Genomic DNA, 6546 nt, shown 5'->3' on the forward strand with positions numbered 1-6546 from the left:
CATACCCCTGAGAGGAGTCCAAAAAAGCCCCACAGCTCTCTAAAGGGTGAGGACCCCCAGGTCTGTGCTCCAGATGACAGGAGGCTACTGCTGCTGGCAAGTGTCAGAAGTTTTGCTTTGAACAGTTTGAGGTGCAGTTTCCCAGAAACCAATGCACCTGTGTCCTTGAACCTTGGCAGACTTCATGACCTCAGAAGAAGCTACCATCCCTGCAATTTTCATCTGAATCAGAAAGAAATGACAAAGTTGAAGCCATTTTCATGATTCCCCATTATAGCCTATGGGCAAAATGTCAAAATGCGTTGAAACAGTGAAAGAAACAGTGAAACAGGTTTGATGAAATGAAATGGAACAGTGCTTCAAAATGAAATGAAAGAACAAAACAAAACACTGGCCCTTCGAAATGGAGAAATGTAAGTGAAAACAAAATGGTGCTGTTTCACACAGCTTTAATGGCTATTCCACCTGAGAGCAGTGCTTCCTGGGATGCTGGAGAACTGCAAATTGAGGGTTATATTTCAGGTGAATACCCAGAAGTTAATTTAACTTGAGCTAGTTAGCACAGCTCAAAGATAATCATTAGGGCTGTATGAAATTTCTCCAGCAATTTCATTTCGATGCTGTTCTGGCTCATTTCAAAATGAAACAGAGAGCTTTGAAACAACCTTAAAATGAGGCAAGCTGAAACATTTCAAAATTTTTAAAATGTTTTGAGTTTTGAAGCTCAAGTTGGTCTTGCCTGCAGGGAAACAGAAACTAAAGTAAGGAGAGGGAGGGGGAAGAGGGGAGAAGGAAGAGAAGGACTGCTCTCATTATTGACTATGTAGCTGGCCAGTGACTGTCACCTTTCCTTGAGGGCTCTTCCAATCCAAGTGCCCTGGGGAAGGGATGGAAATACTACATAAAAGGAAGCACCATTTGAACTGCCCTGTTTTCTGCCTTGGTGTTAGTTACTGAGCTGTGTGTTCCAGTTTTGCCTGTAAGTAACTAGAGGTGCAGGGCCCCAGAACCCGGACTGCCCCTGGACCTATCTCCTTAACAGTTGGCAGGCTTTGTGGCTGCAGCAGGGCTTAGGAGGCCTTCAGTTTTCACCCACCTGTGCGCTAAGACAGACACAGTCAGTTGCACCAGCACCCATGTCATGAGTTTTGCCTGTCAACAGCCAGAGGAGCAGGGCCACAGAACCTGCACCTATCCCCTTGAAACCTGGAAGGCTTCACAGCCTCAGCAGGGGCTAGCATGCCTGCAACTTTCACCCTGCTGCACCTTAACACATACAGTGTCACCCATGTCATGAGTTTTGCTTGTCTGCAGCTTGAGATACAGTTTCCCCAAAACCCCTGTACCTATCTCCTTGAAACCTGGCATGCTTTGTAGCCTCAGCAGGGGCTACCACCCCTGAAGCTTTGACCCTGCTGTAGCTTAACATATACACATGACATGAGTTTTAGTTTCAAGATTTTGAAGTGCAGTTTCCCTGAAATATCTCCTCGAAACTTGGTAAGCTTCATGCCCTCAGAAGGGGCCACCATTCTTGCAAGTTTCATCCAACTCAGGTCAGAAATGACAAAGTTATAGGCTGTTTCAAGCTTCTCCATTACAGCCTATGGGCAAAACATCGAAACAGCATCAAAACAGTGACACTGTTTCAATGAAACGAAATCGAACAGCATTTTTGAATTGAAATGAAATTCAAAACAAAACACTGTTCTGTCAAAATGCTGAAACGCAAGTCGAAATGGAACAGTGCCGTTTCGCACAGCCCTAATAATCATCACCTGAATTGGCATAACTTTAAGATGCCTACAGGGCACTTAGCACTTGTTAATGAGCCTTAATGTGCGATCATTCAAGTTTTATGTGTTCTCAACATGGTCTGATTGTAATGTGCAATCTTATCCTGTGACACCACTTGAGAAGCTCTGAAGAGTCCTGGGGCTGCTCGAGGTGCATAGCAGCAGGCTTCCACAAGGCCCCACAGTAGCACACCACTGGGCAGGCTCTTAGGGAGCCAGGCAGTTTTGCATGAGTGAGTGAGGAGGAAGGTTAGGGAACCTTCTGATTAATTGACATGCCAGATAATTAACTTCTAGGTAGTGCAATAAGCATCATTTCTAAGTTTAGTTATTTATTTGCAAATGAGATTTGGGAAAAGCATATTATTTTGTCCATTAAAACAAATTAAAGTATTCCACTGACAGCTTGTACTAAATCAGTACTTTTGGGGGAAGAAGGTTGTAAGGGTGGGGTACCCCTTCTTATAGCTGTGAAAAAATGGCTCAATTTGACAGAAGTTATACATTTAAAAAAAAAAAAGAAAATACACGTGATAAGTTTGGCTGCTAAATTTTCCAATGATTCTCTCTGCACTGAGTATGCTTCAGTCTAGAGATGCATGGGGTGAGGATTTCTACCCAGGAAGTTGAGGTGGCTGAAACCAGTCCTGACAGTAAGGACACAGTCTCTCCTCAGAGCACCAGGATAGCATAGATGAGTTCTGTGGGGAAAAAAATGAAGGTATTCTTGTAATTAAAGACTGAAGAGTCAATAAAGGGTTAAATGTTTTCAAATGGTAAAGAATCTCTAAAATATGGAAATTAATATTTAACCAATTCTGCCTGATGTTTGAATGTGGAATGAGTAGTCCATATTTCCACATTTGAAGACAAGAAGAAAGCATTATATTGGTCTTTGTGATCATCCCCTTATGGATTCAAATCTTCCACTCATTGTTTAATAGTTAAAATGAAATTGTACTGTGAAAAATGTCTTTGTAAACAATGGCATCCTTTTATTTAATAGAACTCTTCTTTGAGGATATTAAGAGCCATATCTATCTATTTTAGTGAGAAAAATACATTTTTATTTACGCTATCATTGAAGAATTTATGAAAGGGGAGAACAAATAATGTGGATTGTGCTTCTACCTGTATGTGTATTCATATGTCTTCCAATTTGTATGCATTCCAATCAGTCACACCCAGAAATTCAAAACACAAAAGGGGAGATTATAAGGGGAAAGGAAAGATTTCCTTTGATCCTCCTCAATTTGGGGCAAGTATTAATAAAGTGACATCCACCTCAAAAGGAAGACTATCAGATATCACCACAGGGACTTGTTGGGTTTTTTTTCAGTCCCACTCATTTGTGTATCCCACTCATAAAGACTATGTGTACATCTATCCTCTACTTGGTGATAAGCTGGAAAATGTACATCTTCAGTTATTAATAATTAAACATTTTTTCCCAGCGCAACTCACAAAGTACTGGCATCTTGGAGTGAAGGCAGTGGGAGGGTTCTTCTTTCTTTCTGAGTTTTATAAGGGATCCCCTTCCTGCCTCTTCAGTGTATAGTAAAATGAAAACTTTAGGCAGGAGAACATGAAATGGGTGTATCAGGAGGATCTGGGGAGTTTATTTCACTCCAAGACTTCCCATCAATATGCACCAAAGGTGAGAAAAATTGTCCAAACAGTCTCCAACTCCTTTTTTCTTCTGCAAGACTGGTTCTTCCTCTGGTTTCTTCTTCCTGGCCCCTTTTCTTTGTGAGTTAGAATATCTTCCTTTTTTGATCTTCAATGGCAAAAGGGAGTACTTACTACGAGGTTTCCTATTATAGGTCAGAATCCAAGGGAAAGAGAATGGTTCTGTCAGTTTTGGCTCTTCTTGCTTGCTGGCTTTCCATGATGAGCTGTTTGGTCAGAGAAGAATGAGAGAAGTAGGGTAGAAATCCCAGAGATGTGGCTTTATATAACTCCACAGATGCACATTTATTCAGTCTCTTCCCCAAGTCTCATTCCATCACACTAGATGTCTCCTCACTCTTGTCATCATTAGTAGCAGTAGAACCTTTTTATATTAAAATGACATCCATATGTCAGGGATTGGGACCCAGTTGTGCTTGGTACACAGTAGAAAGACAGCAAAACAGAGAAGTAATCTCATCCTTAAAGTACTTCTATTCTAAAAATACAACCATACACCCTAGTAAGCTCTTGCAACAGTTCTGATTTGCTGAAGCTATTGATTGTATCAGAGCTTGATCCAAAAAAAAAAAAAAAATCCCATGACAGTCAAATGAAGACAGACGTAAAATAAAAACAGTAACAAATAATGCAACAGATTTAATTGCAGGAACTCTATATAATAAAGGTGAAAACTCAAAACAATAAAACAAAATGTATATATTTGTTTTATACTCAGCCACATTACTTTTTCTTGTTTCACTTTCATGTTGCTGGAGATTTTCTTGGAGTGCAGAAAAAATAACAAACAATATATGCCTTAAATAAAAGTCAGTTTTGTTTCTCTCTTTTTCCCCCTATATGTCTTTGGTTTCATTCTATTTTATTTCATCCCACATAAATATTCCAATGTCCTTTCCTCCTGTCTCCCTGCTATTTTATTTCTTTATTCCTAGAGTTGTATCTCAGTGAAGAAAGTTCTGAAAAGTTTCATGCTTATAATAAATTAAGGAGGTCACATTTCTTTGCATTTTCCCCTCTAATTTTAAAGAAATTGCCTTGTCTTTCTAGAGAATGAAATGGGCATCCCTAAAATAATTTGTTTGACATATGTTGGAGAGAGTAGTTCTTGAAGACCCTGAGGTACCAACATCATCATCAAACAATGTTAAATTATTTGTGATCAGCTCAACTGTGGGAATCAAGTGCTGGTCTGTATTTCTTCAACCCAGCAGTCCTAGCTTTGGCATAGTTATGCAAATAAGTGAGAACATACACTTTGCCCCCCAAACATTTAATTTTTCCATTTAAAAAAACCCTGAAAAATATTCATCCAGTTCCATTTCAAGGATGGCATTTAACTGCCTATTGCTGCCTACTGCTACAACATGTGCCTATTGGCTTGTCATGTTTTTCAGGAAGATTTTGTGGGATATACAAATTGGCAGCTCCTATTCCTTCTCCATCCTTTGCTCTTTTTTTGCGTTATTAATTCACTGACAAGGCTGTGGAGCATCAAAAGATGCAAGTCTCCCAGAAGCAGAGCTGAAACAACTCTAGCCATCACAGTTCCCACAAAAACAGAAAATTTGGAGGATGTGGTGGATAGTGCCATCCTGATACAGGGATAGAACTAGTATAGATTTGCTGCTTTAATGGGGTTTTTTTCTGCAGAATCTTTGCTAGTGCTAGTAGAGGTCCTCTGGCTATGAAATAAAACCGTCCTCCTCTGAACAGACACCATACAAGAAGGAGCGTATTAGTCCCACTACCTGTGCTCCTCAAGTAATGAAGGCCAGTGCAGTTGTCTACATCAATATGATAAGTGAAAGTGCCCTGCTTGTGTCTTCTGGGATGAAACCACCCTTTAGTTGCTTTTCCCCTTGCATGATGATGAACCTAACAACATGTGGCATTTACTGTACTAAATACGAGTGTTGCATTTTTTGAGAAATACATTTTTCTTTATTTTAAGTCATAAATATTTAAATCCCTAAAAAAATCCCTTCTCTTTGAATGTAACAAAAACATCTGCATGTTAAACAAGGAACACCTAATTAGAGAAAACTTGTTTGTTACACATTAGCAATAATTAAATGAACTCACCTTGGTTACATTTTCATTAATGATACTTTTTGTAGGAATCATTTTTTATTATGCTATCACATCACATAATTAATGTTTCTAGTGTGTAAATTATACACTGGATCCTCAGTTGGTATCACATCAGCTCAACATCCCAGAGAATTATACCAGCTAAGGATCTGTCCCTAAAATATTTAGTTGGGGACTCGAATTTACAAAATCATTATAATTAAAAATTCAGTTTCAGACCAGTGGTACTCAGCTTTCCAGCTTCTCAGGCTGAATGAGTGGTACAGGCTCTAGTGAGCTAGATCCTTTGCATGGGGTTGGGCTGTGGGTGTGATCCAGCATGCAAGCCCAAACCTCTGTGCCAGATTGATGCACACTGACCCAACCCCATATTCTGGATCCCACCACAAAATAACACTGCCTACTGGCCTTACCATGTGGCAGGATAATCTAGCAGTCAGGGTCACGTCATCCAGCTTGCAGGGCTACAAATAGGTTTGGAAATTTGGTAGTAAGGGAGCAGCAATTAATACTGCCACTGCTCTCCTGTCACCAAATTTCCTGACATATGCGGAGATCCATAGGCCATATGACGGCCAAGCTACCCAGATATGGCCCTTTGCCTGGAGGTTGAACGTTGCGGTGTCAGACTGAATTGAAAAAGGTTTTGCAAGTGACCCTAAAAACACAAGGCTCTGATTTCTTAAGGGTTTCCAATTCATTATTTAAACTGAAATTCCCATCCACAATTAATTTATGTTCCATTTTAGAACATTTTGCTTTTCAAAGCTTTTTCAAAGTAATGTTTCATAACATCATAGAATCACAGCAGTAGGGTCGGAAGGGACCTTATAGATAGTCCGACTCCCTGCCAGGGCAGGAGAAAAAAACTGGGCTCAAGTGATCCCAGCTAGGTAGGCATCAAGCCTCCTCTTAAAGACCCCCAGGGTAGGAGCCAGCACCACTTCCCTTGGAAGTTGGGTCCAGA

The 6546-nt window shown here is 40.1% G+C and overlaps 1 long non-coding RNA gene across 2 annotated transcripts in view; it reads right to left on the bottom strand.

Moving 5' to 3' along the window:
* Nucleotides 1-2108: 2108 nt before the first annotated feature.
* The window catches only part of LOC109323708, an 89427-nt gene continuing 84989 nt past the window's right edge, over nucleotides 2109-6546 (bottom strand). For both annotated transcript variants that reach the window (XR_002104723.1, XR_002104724.1), the window contains exon 2: nucleotides 2109-2497. This is a non-coding gene — a long non-coding RNA (uncharacterized LOC109323708). The remainder of the gene's footprint in view (nucleotides 2498-6546) is intronic.

This window comes from Crocodylus porosus, unplaced genomic scaffold, assembly GCF_001723895.1.
Source record: "Crocodylus porosus isolate Cpor-Errol unplaced genomic scaffold, CroPor_comp1, whole genome shotgun sequence".
Classification (NCBI taxonomy): domain Eukaryota; kingdom Metazoa; phylum Chordata; order Crocodylia; family Crocodylidae; genus Crocodylus; species Crocodylus porosus.